Source organism: Peromyscus maniculatus, chromosome 7, assembly GCF_049852395.1.
Source record: "Peromyscus maniculatus bairdii isolate BWxNUB_F1_BW_parent chromosome 7, HU_Pman_BW_mat_3.1, whole genome shotgun sequence".
NCBI classification, from domain to species: Eukaryota; Metazoa; Chordata; class Mammalia; order Rodentia; family Cricetidae; genus Peromyscus; species Peromyscus maniculatus.
Window position 1 is genome coordinate 6,907,009 of NC_134858.1, and position 19,045 is coordinate 6,926,053.

General features: G+C 39.6%; 1 protein-coding gene and 1 pseudogene across 1 annotated transcript in view; both read right to left on the minus strand.

The window, feature by feature from the left end:
• Positions 1-19,045, minus strand: part of Cntn5 (contactin 5) — a 1,160,177-nt gene that overhangs the window by 195,528 nt on the left and 945,604 nt on the right. The gene's annotated exons all lie outside the window — the stretch shown is intronic.
• Positions 8,551-8,668, minus strand: LOC121831286 (5S ribosomal RNA; annotated as a pseudogene).

A 19,045-nucleotide genomic window follows, 5' to 3' on the forward strand; every position in this document is an offset into this window, starting at 1 on the left:
TCTGCAAAGAGCTTTCCTTTACGACTTGGTACAGGCATCCTGGTATAAAATCCCTATACTTGCTTTGTTCAAAGAGAGCACAGCTTTTGAAAACCTCTGTTGTTCTAATCTGTTGCAGGTGACAAACCTTTCTCCACTGTCATGTTTTGACTGCCCTCATTGGCTTTGCATTGACCCAAGTGGAAAATCCATTGTGTTGAGTTATGAGAAGGAATAAAGAACAAAGTCTTGTATTGAAAGGTACCATGATTTCCACTGAGTAAAAGTCTATAGCTGCTTTTCTTCCCAGATTTCAGAGGCAATCTTTATTCTTTTCTTCTCAGGTCTCCCATTATTTATGTCACTCATCTTTGTCTATTTCACTTAATGTTTTCTGTGCAGGTTGTTTACTATCTCTCTCTCTGACTTCTCTGTCAGGCTCTATGGTGTTTCATATGCATTGATAAGATTTTTCTCTTACATTTTATCAATATTAGATGGTTCTTACGTATCTAATAAACAGATAACTAAAAAAAGGGACAATGACCTTACATTTACTAATTTTTGAAATGTCAACATTTCAAGAGTATGGGCTGTGGTGCTGGAATTCTGGGTTCAGATTCAACTTCTAGCACTGTGGGTTTGAGCATCATGCCTTGATTTCTACATCTTCTTCATAGAGAAGCAACAATATTATTTTCAGAAAAATTTTAGAAACTCTCAACAGTATGAAGTGCTTATCATATTACCTGGAAAACGCAAAACATTTAATACATTATCCACACTACTAAGCCAAGCTTGTATGCCATTTAAAGTGTCCCGTATAACTTAGTTTTTCACTGCAGATTCATTGAGCTGCTGATAACACAGTGTAGCTAGAGTTTTCCTGCCTTGCCCACAGTTAGAATAAATCTCTGTCACCTGCCAGTCCCACAGCTGCTCAGACCCAACCAAGTAAACACAGAGACTTATATTGCTTACAAACTGTATGGCTGTGGCAGGCTTCTTGCTAACTGTTCTTATAGCTTAAATTAATCCATTTCCATAAATCTATACCTTGCCACGTGGCCTGTGGCTTACTGGTGTCTTCACATGCGGCTTGTCATTGTGGCGGCTGGCAGTTTCTCTGACTCAGCCTTCCACTTCCCAAAATTCTTCTTCTCCTTGTCCCGCCTATGCTTCCTCCTGCCTGGTCACTGGCCAATCAGTGTTTTATTTATTGACCAATCAGAGCAACAGATTTGACATACAGACCATCCCACAGCAACACAGTAAATGTCAAATTTATTTTTCTGTCATATTATATCATAGGTAATAATTTAAGAACTTCTTAAAGTCTAGTGTGGGGTATAATTCAATAAATACTGGTTTATATGTTACTAGTCAATTCTGCTTAGTGATATATATATTTATATCTATCTATATCTATCTATCTATCTATCTATCTATCTATCTATCTATCTATCTATCATCTATCTATCTATCTATCTATCTATCTATCTATCTATCTATCATCTATCTATCATCTAGTAAGTTTACAACCCTGCCAAACCCTTTTAATTGCGCTGTAGGATGGAGTATAAAAGCTAGCTCCATTTGCATTCCAAGCATCCATTGTTATTAACTTCAAGCTAATCTCTTAAAGCTGGAGACCTTTCTCTGCCTTCCTTTCTGCCTCTGAAAGCATCTTGAGTTGCATAATTTGTTTAATTCCCATGCTAAGGCAGAGTATAAAAGCTGTCTCTATTTGGCTTAAACATTTGGCTGAATACTGAGTAAAGGACAAATTTAGAGATGCATCTTTAAATGAACAACAATGACTGATTTGAACATTTAAAATGAAGTATTAATAGTTTCATCACTTAAATGACATCAAAGAGTTGGCACTGAACTGCTCCAAGTTGTATCATACCCACCCGTAATAAAAATGGGGACTCACTATATTCAGATTTATTCCACCTAAGGGTCTATATGTATTATTTATGAATTTAATTCCTCTCTCTGCTGAAGTATAAAGACTAGATATAGAGAGGAATGTAAAAAAAAAAAAGAGCTGATTTTCATCTGCAGCAACAGAAAAACCTAGTGGCCAAAAAACACCATTTCATAAATTAAAGTGGAAATTTGTGATGGACTGATCAATCTACTCTGTTTTTCCAGCTTTGAAGCTTGAGAGTTAGTTTTCTTAGGCTTCTGAAATATGAGAGAAAGATGAAGATATTTTCAGGGAAAACATAACAGGCCAAACACTGGAGCTACAACATCAGTAACTCTGCTCTGCTAAGGGAAAGACTTCATAAAAGGTACTCAAGGATGCGACAGAGAATATGGTAGGGGGTCATGACAGGTTTGGACATGAAGTATAGAAACATAAGGTCTCATTGTCTTTATATACTCACACAGTAATAGAAAGAGTTTCTAGAAAGTGTCTATTGACTGCATTCACACAAAAGCCCATTGGTATACCCAGTGTATGTCACAACACACATTTATTCTGTCTTTTGACAGCCAGATTTTTAACCCAGTGAGATAGCACTTGTCTCTACATACTTACAACATAGATTCTTCAGCCTCTACTGTAGCTATAGTTTTCCTGCCTTGCTCACAGTCAGGACAAATCTCTCTCACCCGCCAGTCCCACAGCCGCTCAGACCCAACCAAGTAAACACAGAGACTTATATTGCTTACAAACTGTATGGCTGTGGCAGGCTTCTTGCTAACTGTTCTTATAGCTTAAATTAATCCACTTCTTTAAATCTATACCTTGCCACGTGGCTCGTGGCTTACTGGCATCTTCACATGCTGTTTGTCATGGAGGTGGCTGGCAGTGTCTCCCTCAGCCTTCCTGTTCTCTCAGTTCTCCTCTCTGTTAGTCCCGCCTATACTTCCTCCTGCCTGGCCACTGGCCAATCAGTGTTTTATTTATTGACCAATCAGAGCATTTGACATACAGACCATCCTACAGCACTCTACTAGGAAGGTAAGAATTGAGTGAACAATGAGAGGAGGAGCCACATTCAAACTCTTTCTTCATTCAACACTGAATGGATGAAGATGGGGGTAGTGTGGGAAGGGCCTCCCTTGACGGCAGCAGGACCTAGTTAGATGTAGACGGTTTGGAGAATACTGGACTGGACCTCTCCTTCACAGACAGAACCTGCTAAAAGGACTTTTAATTACTGGTCAGAAAAATGGAAACTTGTCCACTTCTCTGGCTCTGGAAGGAGATGTGTCATCCAGGGTTGTCTGGAAGAATACTGATAGATAACTTTCTAAACCTTCCTCCAGGAATTTTGAATCTCCTTAGAGTGCAGCAGAGGCTTTCTGGTAAAGAGCAAGGTCATGCCAAGCTCAGAGATACCACTGAGCTTGCTCATGGTAACAGTCAGTCTGAGCAGGCCTTTTGGCTGCCTATATGGGACAAGTGGCTTCTAAGCCATTTAGACAGCAGTACAATGTTTGCCTAGGATGTAGGTCTGAGCATAGGTTATTTTGGGTTTTATCTAGTAGAATTCCTAGTCACTCCCCCAGCTACATGACCACTTGTGAGCTGTCCAGTAGCAGGCAAGATGCTTAGTCATCCTAGGGCCTTACATCCTACATAGTCCCTGTGCTGTGTATGTGATCACATAATCTGCATGCAGCATGATCATGTAATCTATGCACATACCTGGCGTAGCTACATAAACTCATATGCACATATGCGGGAGGAACCTATAAACGTGGTTCTACCTATTCCCCCTCCTCCCTTCCTGCATGATCATTCCATAGGCCTATGCACACCCCTTCTCTTCCCTTCCCTTAATAAACTCTTATAGTGGGTTTTGTTGTGCCTCATGACATCTCTTGTACAGTAAAGAGTGATGCTTAATAAATAACATGGTGCTGCTTAATAATAAATAACATTATCCACTTCCATCCTTAAGATAGTGCTGTTTTGCTTCATAATAAACTCAGCCTGTTTTCCACACTACTGTTTCCTCAACTTCTCTGAATTCTTTCAAAGGAGATCTAAAACCAGGAGGGTCCAGACTGCATATTTCAGTGACAGACTAAATATATGTGTGTGTGTGTGTGTGTGTGTGTGTGTGTGTGTGTGTGTGTGTGTGTATATATATATATTAAGGTCTTTTTAGACAATAAAGCATAGGATGAGTGGATATAGATGTTTCACTTTAAAATATTATGTTGCCGGGCCGTGGTGGTGCATGCCTTTAATCCCAGCACTCGGGAGGCAGAGGCAGGCCGATCTCTGTGAGTTCAAGGCCAGCCTGGGCTACCAAGTGAGTTCCAGGAAAGGCACAAAGCTACACAGAGAAACCCTGTCTCGAAAAAAACAAAAATAAATAAATAAATAAATAGATAGATAGATAGATAAAATAAAATATTATGTAAAAATGTATGAGAGTAAAAGATGAATGCAGAAATATACTTCTGGTAAGCTCTGTATCTGTTGTGTTTGGTCCTGAAACTGTTCTCTTTGGAACAAGTTTATACTTTATATAGTTCACTTCCTTTCTCCCCTACTAGTGAATCAGCCCACACTCTCTTCAATACATGTGCAATCTTCCCCCTCAGATATTGAAAATCCTCTGATGTAGCGTATTGGAATATAAACCTTACCTGTACATTGTTTCAAGTATTCTTAAATTTTTATTGCCGCTTTTCCAAAAATTTGGCATATAATCTGGCATAGAAAAGCTAGATTGAGCTTTGGATCAAATGAGCTAGGATTATTCCATGCAGTAATTAATCTTTTTTATCCTCATTTTCTGAGGCACACTGATCCAGCTCCATCTTCTCTAGATTGATGAAAATTCTGTGAACCATGGAATTGAGGAAGAAAAAGAGTCACTCTGTAAGGAGACTATCGACACTTTGATCAGCTCAAGTGGAATCAAATGAAACAACAGACATTCTCTTACACTTCTAATGATGATGAAAATTGGGCACTCCCTTACTGGTAATTTCTCAGTATATGTAAAAACCATTAGACACAGCTTCCAGTGTCCAAACTTGGACTCTGAGGGAGTAATTAAACAAGCAAGATAATGGTATATTCTCATCCATTTCCCCTTAAAACAGTGTGCTATACTTTTAAAAGGTTTCAAATTATACATATTAAAAATAGAAGGCTAATTAAGTAAGCAGTAGTACTCTCCTAATGGGGGTATTAGAGAGTGATTGAACTTTGCTGTCGTTATATTGAGAATATGACCCTTTCTATAAAACCTAAGGTGAAAAACTACACAGAAAATTTAGATTGTAATCCACTTGTCAATATACAAATAATTTTAAATAAAAATACCTTAATTTTTGTTGAAAATTTAAAAGGTGGCAGCTGGGCATGATGCTGCAGACCCTGCCAGCACTTTAAAGGTTGAGGTCAGAGGATCTTTGTGCGTTTGTGGTCAGCCTGTTCTACATGGTGAGATCCTGTCCCAAAATTAAATAAGTAAATGAAGATTTAAAAATTCAAGGATATCAAAGCATTAACCTAATACATATGACATTTTTCATTTTATTTGCCTTATTTTCTCAGCTCAGTGCTTTCCTGATGACCTGTAGGTTCAAACCCAGTGAGGGCCAAGAGAATTTCCTGTGACCTGGCCAGGGATGACTTGGAAATGAATGACTTTATCCCGCCCCTCAGCCTGGGTGACTTGCTAGTGCAGCCTCTGTTCTTCCAACTCTGTGAAATTAGTCTCACAGAAGAACAACACATCTCTCCTGTACTTTTCTAAAGTTTTTTATTATATAGTTAACGCGTTGGATTCAGGGTGGGACTATCTTCATATTTTATTCATTCTAAAATTACTTTTCTAAGAAATGCAGACTTCTGAAGGATGATTCCTTTAGGAAGTACATTGTGTAATTAATCTCGGTTAGTTGAGGAAGAGCTGCTTTGTTGTGGAGCGAAGGAGCTGTGGCTTCCCATGCAGTAATTTCCATGTAAATGGCAATCAGGGCAGATGCTGTGCGGCTGTTTGCATATCCTCCATTCTTAGGGACCCCAAGGAGGAACAGAGACGGATGACAGCACATGGTTCCAGCTTCATCCATTTTCCTTTGCCACGGAAATGCTGTGTGCGCTTCCAGCCAGGCCAGTCCCCAGCTGAGAGGAGCACAATACTGTATCTATGCGCAGGGCTCTTTGAAGGACACCAGGTTATTCTGTGCCTCTTGTCTCCCAGGAGACACTGCCCCAGAGGCCCTGGGGGTGTTTCTTGTATGAGGGGTACAAAGAATATCAGCAATCATTTCCTATGCTTGAACCCATTTTTTTTTCAAGCAGAGATTAAATCTTACACAGAGATGTGGTTAATTTAAAATATTTCTGTGGCTTATGGAGCAGAAATTCAAATTGACAGGCTTTTGATTTGTTTTTCTAGTAAGCAAAGTAAACTGAACTTCTGTGAATGATGCTTCTAGTTTCTAAAAGCTATTCTATGTCTTTTGTACAATTTAAAAATAGAAGGTCTTAACACTTATGAATAAGAAACAAGGTGCATATTCTGGAAAAGAAAAAAATTCTACTCACTAAACTGACTTAATGTATTCAAAAGTATTTGATTATTGTTAATCCTGTGAAAATCGCATGGTCAAGTAATTGCATAAATAAAAGTGACACTAATAAAAAAATCAGTTTTCAAAATGGAAGAGATGTATTAGTTAAAATTTCAGTGATTGCAAACCCTCATTCAGTTAGCCTGGCTGAAGAGACTAGGTCAGCTTTAATTTGGCCTGACTTAAGGTCAGTTCATTAGTATTGAAGAGCTTGCAACCAGTAAGTTATTATTGACTCAGAGGCTTGTCTCTATTTTATATCAATTAATTTAAAAAAACTTTGCTATAACCAAATAATAAAATCACTATAATGATGGAGCAGTACTATCTGCTCACAGGCTTCTCGTGATCCTTTTGTATTTGTTAAGGGAAATCCAAAACCTCTGAGAACATTGGCAGCTTTTACTCTGCTACAGTGAGCAGAAGGCTAGCCCAGTGGAAATGAGGGACTCTAGGCAGCCTAAACAGCACAAGTTCAGAAATACTGCTACATAAGTAAACTTAACACAGTTATTTTTAAAGTACATGATATTCAATTTTTAAAGATAATTATGTATCTCAGGCATATTAGATATTATTTTGAATTTTGACAAATTCCTTAAATTGGGTATTATTGTGCCTGAAACATAAATGGGGTCACCCAGAGGACCAATAATTTATATAAGTATTTCCAGGTCATAGAGTAATTTCAGAAATTTCTGTTATCAAGCACAGGTCAAAATGAGGTTGTGTTGGTTTCTCCAATGACATACCATATATCCACATTGGGGCAAATGGGGGACTCTGTTCAGCTGACCCATACACTCATTTTCCTGAGTAATGTATTCTCAGTGGATAACTAATAGATAATAAATGTACACAAAGGGTAACATTGGGGATTGGAATCTTAAATTCCAAGAAAAAAAAAAAAAAGGTGCTGCTGCTTTGTTAAAGGTTTTCCAGAGCTGGTGGACTGAATAGACTGCTGTGATCGTGGAGCCTTAGGAATGGTGCAGATCTCAAGCCAAACACTGTGAGCTATATTTAATCCCCCAAATGCCTAGTCATTGCCCACCTCTGTGTCTGACCTAACAACTTCGTGACTCTCAGGGAAAACCTTTGGAATGCCTTAGTTTGACTGGCTTCCGCAAAGCTAAAAGCTAACGATGTCATCAGATGTTATAAAAACCTACAGTGTGCTTTCCTTTGCTCTTCTGTAACCCAACTACATTATTGTCCCATAGATGTACTTTGAAAATGCCATGATTTAGGACTTTATTTTGATCTGTGATTGTCAGAGTTCATGTAAGCACATTTGTGTTACTTGAGGCAACATGAATCTATGTTCCTGGGTCATGGACCTTTATATTCAGTTCAGAATAAAGTATCTTATCTTTAATGTGTGAGTTGTGTTTCACACTGATTTTAAATGAGATGTCATCCTTCAAAGTAAGTGTCCTATCAAAGTTAGTGTGCGGTTGCTTCAATGACATTGCTTTTTCCAGGTACTCTCAGTTCTGAGCTTGTATTCTACCAGCCCTGTAATCATAGTGGCATCTACTACACCCATTACTAAGGGATCTGCAGGCAGCAGAGGTTTTCACAGTGGGAGATCCTGGAAGTGATACTGGCTTGTGGGAATTAATATTTGTTGGACACATGCCCTGTGGAAGACATTTTAGACACAGTGTAAACTTGCAGAAACACTGCTTGGATGGATTAGGTGTTATCAGGCCAACCAACCAACCACACATGCTTGACACAGTGGCATTTTTCTTTGCCAAAAATTTGTTTAAGCAAATTTCTATGACAAAAGTGAGTTCCTAGAATCATTCTTTTCTGTTTGTTTGTTTTGTTTTTATTTATTTTGTTTTGGTTTTTCGGTACTAAGTTTCTTTGTGTGTAGCCCTGGCTGTTCTGGAGTTCACTCTCTAGAGCAGGCTGACCTGGAACTCATAGAGATCCACCTGCCTCTGCCTCCCAAGTGCTGGGATTAAAAGCGTGTGCCACCACAGCTGGCTTCTTAGCCTACAGCAACTGGCATTCCCAGGTTGTCTCTCTTCCAGGTACTAATCAGGCCCAATCCTGCTTAGCTTCCAAGATCAGATGAGATTGGTGTGTTCAGGATGGTATGGGCATAGACTGGAGTTGAGACTAGGTGGTATGGCCGTAGAGTTCCCAGAGTCATAAAAAAGAGAGTTAGAAAGACCTTTTTCCATTTTGTGGGGAAAAAAATGAAAGTTCAGAGAAGGGACTCACTCATGGTCATAAAACACACTGGTGTTTGCCTGAGACCCAGATCAAACCAGGTCCTGAAAGCTCAGCTCCAATCATTTGTGAGCAAGGACAGCTTGTGACCTTAATAAAAATGCAGTGCTGCCATGGAGAATCTACTTTCTCTGCAGAGGAGAGACACAGCTCCTCTGACTGAAGATAAGCATGTGCACACCTGTCTCTGCGTGCCTTTTTGTTTTTCCTGAACGCAAGCCCAGCCTTGTAAGTGCTGCTGGCCCTGTGACTTTGATGGGCACATTTACTGGCTGGAAGAGAATCAGGGAAGCTGAGAATTTCTTCACCTGCCACCTGTGATGTGCTTTCAAGGCAGGCAATTCAATTTGCACCATTATCTCAGGATAGCTTCATGGACAAAGCTAGCAAGCTTTGCTATTTAAATCTTACAGCTTGCCTGTTATCTAACATTCAGACTTTCAAGAAGAAAGTTAAAATAGCTCGTTTTGTTTTCTAAAGTTGACATTAGTCAAGAATAATAAATTAAGAATTATAAAATGTAGATACCCTATCACTCTTAATGCAGGTCAATGTAAAAAAAAAATAATACATTTTATTCTACATGGCTCTCAGAAGTGATTTTCTTCATACCTTGAAAAAGATTAAGTAAATAGAGCAAGCTGGATTGATTTTCTTCTTTTACTCAGGTTATCAAGATTCATAAAATTATTTCCTTAAAATATTAATTCTCTGGGTGAGGGGCAATACAGAAAAGAATAGCAGGATACAGATGATTGTAGTAGTATTTGCTCTGCCCATGACCTTGGTCTATATGACCAAAAGAGGTAGTGTTTCTTGCCTTTGAACTTAACCTCTTAAAAAGAAAGGGAGAGGAGTCATGTTCTTCTTCTCTGGAAAACACCAAATGAACCAGGTGCAGCAGGGAGCCCAGAATTAGGAGGCCTTGGCAGCTTCTTCAGAGGATTCAGCAGCAGTCTTAGGGGCCACAGTTCTGGTCTAGGCCTCAGGGCTCCTGGAGGTAAAGCTGAAGACAAGGAGTGAGTGGATGCCTGTCACCAAACTGGGTTGCCTGGTTAGGTCCATGAAGATCAAGTCCCTCGAGATGCTCTACCTGTTCCTCCTGCTCTCTGGGGGGCATCCCTAAAGGATGAGGTTCTAAAGATCATGCTAGTGCAGAAGCAGACTAGGCGTGGCCAGTAGACAAGGTTCACAGCTTTTGTCACTATTGGGGTCTACAATGATCATGTTGTTCTTGGCGTTAAGTGCTCCAAGGAAGTAGTACTGCCATCCAAGGGGCCATCATCATGGCCAAGCTTTTCACTGTCCTTGTATTGAGAGGCTACTGGGGAAAAAGATTGGCAAATTCCACACTGTTCTGTGCAAAGTGACATGCAGATGTGGCTCTGTATTGGTGTGCCTCATCCCTGCCCCCAGAAAAACTGGCATCATCTCTATTCCTGTGCTCAAGAAGCTACTGATGATGGCCAGTACTGATGACTGCTACACATCAGCTAGGGCTGCACTGCCACCCTGGGCAACTTTGCCAAGACCACCTTTGATGCCATCTCCAAGACCTACAGCTACCTGATCCTCAATCCTGTAATTAACTTCACTATTTATACAAATACAGGAAATCATCAGAAATGGGGAACATCACACACACACACACACACACACACACACACACACACTACACATCAGATCCCATATGGGTCTGCCAGGTCCTCTAGCACAAGGTAATGATGAGATTGATCAATTATTAATAGCAAATGTGTTAGAGACCTCAGAATTTCATAAAAAACACCACATAAATAGCAAAGGTTTGAAAAGGGACTTTTCCATCACTTGGCAACAAGCTAAGGAGACCATTTTAAAAATGTCCTAATTGTTCTTTCTATTACCAAATTCCATTCCCTGCAGGAAATAATCCTAAAGGTATACAAAGAAATAAAATTTGTCCGATGGATGTGTTTCATTTTGCAGAATTTGGAAAATTAAAATATGTACACATCGCCATTGATACCTATTCAGGATTTCAATGGGCAACTCTCTGAGTTCTGAAAAGATTGATTCTGTGATTACACACCTATTAGAAGTCATGGTCATTATGGGGATACCTGCAAATTAAGACTGACAATACTCCAGCATATGCTGGAGTCATCAGTAAAATTAATCTTTTGCTTATTACAATATAAAGCATATTACAGGTATACCATATAATCCTACAAGCCAAGCACTCATAGAAAGATCTAATTGAACTCTAAAGAATATGCTAAATAAACAGAAAGGGGTAATAATGGCCTCTAGAAATAGATTGCATAATGCTTTATTAACCTTGAATTTTCTCAATGCTGGTGAGAAAGGAACAACAGCAGCAGAGAGACATTGGACAACAGAAAAAAAAACTCCTTAGCTAAATCAACCTGTTTACTTCAATGATATGTTGACCTCAGAATGGAAACTAGGGTACATCCTGTGTTGGGGAAGGGGTTTTGCTTTTATTTCCACAGGAGAAGAAAGCTATGGATAACAACAAAATTAACAAAAATTTGATTCAAATAGGAGAAACCCCTTGAGGAGAAGTGATAGCTCATCCACTGATGTGACAATTCTACAAATTGTAAGGAAAATTCACCAAACAAGGGTCAGGGCAGGGCTCTTTTTTTCTGTCTTTATAGGATAATAGAAATACCCATCTTCAAGAAGTCAAAAGGCCTTGTACATCTAGACATCTAAAGCAGAAGGGAAGGCTATACAGAAAAAATTCACAAGCAAAGAAAATCCGACCAATTGGTACCAATATATTCTACAGGGTAATATCTCACTGGCTAAACATCAATATCTCTTTACCTCCAGAAAAGTTATGGTTTTGACTCAATTATAAATCAAGCTGGCTTTAGAATTAGAATGTGGCTCTCTCCTTCTCTAAACTCAAGCAAGTTTCTAAAAGAAAAAAATTAAGAGATTCTGTCTCATATCAGAAGAGCCCACTGGTGTAGGACAGAAGAAAACCAATAATCTAGAGCCTATTGTTGTCAAGATTATATTTCTCTCAATGCTTATTCTTGATTCCTTTGAACCCTTCTTTACATATCATGTCATCTTAAAATTTAAGCTTTCCATTTTGATATTAATAATGTTCAAGTTTTTCACAGTGAAAAATAAATCTTTCCAATAGTGATCTCTGAAGTCTCCAGAAGGAAGATGGGGCCCCACAACAACAACTCTACCCATTCCATAATGATGCCACTGAGCTGATAAACATCAATCAGTGATCATCTTTGGACTGCAAACTCTTAAGGGTAGTTTCAAGATGAGATAGTCCGTCATATTATACTTCTAGCTAGAACTTCAGACAAACCCTACCCATTACTTTGAGATTGGCTACAAATGTTACAGCTAGTCCTTTTGAGACTTAACCATTGTTTTAGCTTTCTTACAGGATCCCACAGAGATACCATCACCCTCTAGGCAGCAGAAAGCAATTTTAAGAAAACAACACCCCCTCTCCCAACCGTTTTGTTTTCTCAGGGTTATGGACAATTGTCATCTATTAGGGGTTGGTTATTACTTGTTATAGGGTTGGGGGTAGAACAATAAAGTTTAGACTCAGGATTCTCCTTTGGAAAAGAAAAAAGGGGAATAGCATAATAAGGTAGATTATTTTATCCGCTTGTAAACTAAATCAGTAACTATCAGCCTTAGATAATTTGCATTGGTGTGAAATCCTGTATATTGATACCAATATAAAATTATTTTTCTATTTCTGTTTAAGATAGTTTGTATATTGATACAAATACAAAACTATATTTGTCATACTGTACATATGTTCCTACTCATCTTTCAATTATTTTGTATATGATACAAATGTAGAATTATAATTATACTGTCTGTATATTCTACCTCTGTTTAGGATATTTTGTATGTGATACATATTAAGGATATTGTTGTCATATTGAACTATACATTTCTACCTCTGATTAAGATATTTTGTATATTGTCACAATTTTGAAGTCATTGTCCTTATACTGTACATCTGTTAACAGATTATTTACCTTTGTAATATAAAGCCTTAGTCTTTAAGTTATTTAGGTAGTTAAGAACTACAGGCTTATAGTCACTCATGCTTGTAAAAATAATAGTCATGTAGTCAGTTTTTCCAGATATACAGAAATGTGTGTCTAATAGGTATTCTTTAAACACTTTATAGACCTGGAGAATATGTCATTTAAATGTTTTTGATAACTTAGAATTCTGTTGACGTAAGACAGGTTTGCTCTCGGCAGCATCAATTACTCCTGAGAGGATGTTGGGCTTCAAAGACACTACATATGGAAATTTGTCATCTGTTTTTGCAAAAAATTGGCCTGCTGGGCAAAAAACTGCTCTTGCCTTGGCTGCTGACAGTATGTATGCTGTCCTTTCCAGAAGAGCAGGACACAAGGAAAAGTGACTGTTGAAACTTGCCAAGACAGGATAAGATGGTCTTTCAAAATTCCTGATTCTGAAAATGGTCTGTCAGATATTCTAGGCCTATAGCCAAAAATGGATACCCCAATGGTGCTGAGAATCATTAGGTGACTGTCCAGGCTGCCAGATGTCTCTCAATTCTTGCAATTTTTCAGAAGTTCCTTGCTTGTACTTACTGTTCACTCAGGTAATATTATTTTCCTTCTCAGGTCTTTGATGGGGTTGAAGACTAGATAGTTACAGTTACAATCTCTCAAACCTTAGCTAAGAACATATTAGGTGCTAAAGTTAAATCCTTCAGGATAGGACAGCTATTGGAGTAATCTTTGTAATTTGCCACGGTCCAGACATTTCTGGACATTTAGTATGTGTCTCTTGTTTGATGTTGTTCTGGTTGTTTGTATTTCCATTTTTGTTTATGTTATTACCTTTCCCTTCTCCCAGACAATAGCTGATAATTGTTCTTACTGTATTTAGTTTGTATTAGGTTTAGAACCTCTTAGTTAGACAAAAAGGGGAAGTGTAGTGGCATTTGCTCTGCCCATGACCTTGGGTTATGCAGCCTTGAAAGATGTGGTGCTTCTTGCCTTCACATGTGACCTCTTAAAAAGAAATGGAGAAGGGTTACATTCTTCTTCTTGGTGTGATCAGATGGCCAGGTGCATTCACTCCCAGACAGAACAGAGGATGACTTCAGCTGTTTACTCAGTTCTGTATTCTCGAGTGTATTTCTACAATTTATATCATAATAAATCCCTATAATGCCCATTAAATAGACTCATGTGGATTGATCTTAACAGATGATTTGAAGGGAGAATTGGAAAATAGAGGGTGCTTTAATTAGGGAGGGAAGAGAGATAAGCATAGAAGAAGGAAAAAGAATGGTAAAATAACAGGAAGGATGTCTGAAAAGACAATAAGGAACCATTTTACATATATAGTTGTATGGGTGGTTGTCTGTGCTTTACCCTGAAGCACCACCCCTAGTGAGGCAGCAGGTGACAGCTAGGTACCTGCCCTGCCACCCAGGGCGTAGCCCAGACAGGGTCCCCTCAAGACCTGGGAGGAGTACTATGCTAGCTCTCTCTTTTTTTTTTTTTTTTTTTTTTTTTGGTTTTTTCGAGACAGGGTTTCTCTGTTTAGCTTTGCGCCTTTCCTGGGACTCACTTGGTAGCCCAGGCTGGCCTCGAACTCACAGAGATCCGCCTGGCTCTGCCTCCCGAGTGCTGGGATTAAAGGCGTGCGCCACCACCGCCCGGCGCTAGCTCTCTCTTAGCTCCTTCTGGTCTTGGATACTGGTGCTGTGGATCAAGGCAGAGCTCTCCTCCCTGGACTGTGCCCCACCCCTCCTGGATTCCAGGACCAATTCAACTATTCTTACTGTAAGTTAAACCCTGAATAAATTCCTTTGACCTTCAAATAGACTCCATGAAATTATCCCATTATCTGGTGTCCAATCTGGTGTCCAACATGGGGCCCGAACTCAGGACCCTGAGGTTAAGAGTCTCATGCTCTGTGGACTGAGCTAGCTGGGCTTACTGGCTTGGAGCAGGGCGGGGGTGGGGGTCGGCCCAGGTCTTCTCATGTTTGCACTCAATAGGTGTACACAGTGGTTATATGAGCCGAATGGTTAAGCGCTGGGCCCCCAAGAGGGACAGGAATTTTAAAAGAGACAAGGATGTATGGAAAGTGTACCAAAGCCTGAGGGAGGGGGTTACCCAGGCATTTGGGGTTTTCCCCATGTGAGTACCAGATAATGGGATAATTCCATGAGTCTATTTGAAGGTCAAAGGAATTTATTCAGGGTTTAACTCACAACAAGAATAATTGAGTTGGTTGTGGAATACAGGAGGGGTGGGGCATGGTCCAGGGAGGTTCTCAGGAGAGCTCTGCCTTAGTCCTCAGCACCAGGATCCAAGACCACAAGGAGGTAAGAGAGAGAGAGCAAGCACATGTACTCCTCCCTCCAGGTCTTAAGGGGTTCCCATCTGGGCCACTACCCAGAGGGGCGGGGCAGGTACCTAGCAGTTATCTGCTGCCTTGAGAGGGGCAGTGCTTCAGGGTAAAGCAGAGACAACCCCCCCTACATATAGCTTAAATAAAAGTTTCCCATCTGGGCCGACAACCCTTCTTCTGAGAGCCATAAACCATCTAACAAAACTCTCAACAACAGGCATGAGAATCCCTCTTTTGAGTTGTTCAAAAGACTCCCCAAACAGTGGTAGAGGGTAAATATTTATTGCTGAATATACCATGGACTTTGGATATAGGAGGACTCAGAGAATCTGTGCTGAATCTGACCTGAGAGCCTTCTCCCTGATGACTAGCATTCATGTTACCAGAATGTGCCTTGCGAGTTTCCAAGGGAGGGAAGAACCAACAGTCCTGCCCACAGATGATGTCTATGAATAATAATTATCATGGAAGGACAACCTATAGGGTGCAATAATGGTATGCATACCTTGTTTGTAACCAACAGCTCTCTAATTGGACTTAAGAGGCACTCAACAAGGGGGAAATCATGACTGTCACTAGAAACCTAGCCAAATATCTGGGTCCAGAGGTCATGAATCTTAGAGGAGAACTTAAAATTACCTCTTTACTAAACTAGCACAATCCCTAATTAAATTCTAAATACTTATGCTTATACTTAGAACTAAGTGTAGTTTTCACTGCTCATCAAATAAATTTCCTTTTTGAAATAGCTAGAGACCATTATAGCAAGCAACAACCATCTAAAAGGCACAGAACAATTGTTTGTGTGGTGCCCAGCCCATCTGATACATCTATACCACATCTCCCACACTCAGGCATCCGGGATAATTGCAGAGAGACAGCAAGAGCCAGAGAAGTAGGGAGTTTGCTGCAAGACTATATTTCCTAGAAATGCCAGAGAAGCTATACTCATGAAGTCTCACCAACATGGCTGTTTAAACCTGAACAAGGATGACACCAGAGACACACTAACATGGAAGAGGGAAAACTCAAGTGGCCTCAATCCTGACACAAAACCCAGGAAACTAAGGAGTTCTGAGCATGGGATAAATAATCCTTTCCTGGGAAGGGCACAGCACTTGATTGTCCAATACCGAGTAGTCAGTCCTGAAATCATACATATGAGTGACATACGGACTAATCATGTTGCACATATTTTTAGGAATACAAATACATGCACACACAACTAAAGAAAAAGGTATCATGAATTTGAGAGAGGTAAAGTTGGAGGTACATGAGATGATTTGTAGGGAGGGAAGAGAAAGATGAAAATGATGTCATCATAATTTCAAACACTTGAAAAATTATAAAATTTTGAAAAAATTAAAAAAAACTTGGAAAAGTAATAATTAAGGTAATCAAGCTAGAAATAGGAGAACATGCTATGTTCAATCTCTTCTGAATACATTTTACAATTATCAAACACTTTTAATTAGATAGGGCATCTTCCATATTTCAATATTTCATGATTTTACAAACTGTGATATACACAAATTTAAGTGTGCTGGCTAGTTTTATGTCAACTTGACACAAGCTAGAGCTATCTGAAAGGAGGGAACCTGAGTTGAGAAAATGCCTCTATAATATCCTGCTGTGGGGCATTTTCTTAATTAGTGACTAATAGGTGAGCATTGGGTAGTACCATCCCTATTTTGGTCCTGGGTTTTATAAGAAAGCACTCTAAGTAAGCCATGGGAAGCAAGCCAGTAAGCATCACCCCCATGTGGCCTTGGCATCAGCTCCTGTCTCCAGGATCCTGTCCTGTTTGAGTTCCTGTCCTTACTTTTTTTCAGTGATGGACTATGGTGTGGAAGCCACATAACCCCTTTCCTCCTCAGCTTGCTTTTGGTAATGGTGTTTCTTTATAGCAATAGTAACCGTGGCCAATAGACTGCCACCTTTTCGCTCTATTAGTTTAGCTGTTTAGCTCTTTCTGAGGGCAGAGGCAGATGTTTTCTACCTCGCAGGGTGTTTTCTGCTGACTCAGCATCCAGAAGGCCTGTCTTTGCTTGCTGCCATGGATAGATCCCATTGTGACTTCTTGGTATAAAAACAATGAATGTCAGGGGCTAAAGCCTGAGCCAGGCGCCAGGGTGTTTACTGTTCCCTGGCTGGAGACTATCTTGGGCACCAGGAGAACCTGAGTCCAGCCAGAACACATTCACTTCCAAAAGCACTTCATTCAACAGTTTCTTCTTCATCCCTCCCATAGCCACTGGCCTGGATTTCTCTTATGCAAATCTCAATGGCCTAGATGAATGGGTTGTTTGGCTTGAGTTCAAAATCCAAAGCTCTGTCATAGTATTATGTAAACATATTGCACAATTATCTAAGATTTCAAAAATCAAATGGTTATTTGCTATTATTTTACAAAGATATCTCTTCATTTATCTTCCCTACTTCTTCCCTCTCTACCTCCTTTCTCCTATCAAGACAAAACTGACTTCAATCTTGCAATCTTTCTTCAGACTCTGGAGTTCTGAGATTACAGCTGTGCACTACCAAGCTTATCTTCATACGTGTGAATCTTTTCTGTTTTACAAATTTTTGCAACTTTTGGAAATATAAATAATGCAGATAGTCTACTTTTCTTTCCTCAACTTCTCTGTTAAATTTGTATCTGCTGGGCATTTCTAAATATCAGACTTGGCATAAGAGTGAAGAAAACAACCTTCTTCAATACATACTTTTCAGACTCTCCATCTAACATATTTTTCAAGGTTTTTTATTGCTCTTTGATCAATAAAAATACATATGTGTGTGCACATATGTCTTTACCTTGTATGCATAGTTACAGCTTGATAAATATACCCAGCTCTTGATTAGGAATAGTAAGTAGCATATGAATGATTTCTTTTACTTTTAAATTCATTCAGTTTATCAGTGGAAACCAAAAGACCTCTCGAAATAGCTACATTTGGAAAGCAGGGCAGTACCAAAAGGACATTTTGCTAACTAAATAGCCAGTATTTCTATACTGGAATCCTCCAGGAACAACCAGGCTTATGTCATATTAGTGATTTCTTTGTTTCTTGTTCTAAGCCTACAGCTGTCTCCACAGTTTACTCAGTTCTACTCTGAGATTTTTACCCCTGGAGAAGAGGGAACCTACTAAAATGCCCAGATTAGTGACAGTGCTGATCATTTGAGTATTTGAATGTTGTGTAATAATGGAGGTGTGAGATCCAGTATCCACAGTGGACACTAACAGTGCTGTCCCATAATGATACAAGACAAGGAAGGCCCTTGGGAAGTGAAACAGAACGGTGGGAAGTTTTTATCTGTCTTTTTAAATTCTTTTTTTGTTTGTTTGGTTTTTGTGTTTTTTGAGGCAGGGTTTCTTTGTTTAACAGCCCCGGCTGTCCTGGAATTCACTCCATAGACCAATCTGGCTTAAACTCAAGAGATCCGCCTGCCTCTGCCTCTCGAGTGCTGGGATTAAAGGTGTGCTCTGTCATCACACTACTTTAACTCTGATGGTGTGAATGTCCACTTCCCAAAATCATTGGTGGGGTTCAATTAATTTGTCCACAAGGCGCTCAGTATAAAAGATGGCGTGCAGGAAATACTCAGCATCATTTTGTTGAAAGTGCTGAGGAGCTGACATATGAGGCCAGCCTGGAAGGATAAGAGTGGGTCTGCCATCTTGCCCTCTAACTTTAGCCACAGAACACTTTGTAAGAAGTGGTAAGCTCTGGGTAGAAGGAAGCTACTGCTCGAAGAGGAGCAAAGCAGGGAAGTTGACCTCAGAGTAAAGCAGTCTTCGCCACTGAACCTATGAGTCCAGCAGTAGGCAGTGGGAAAC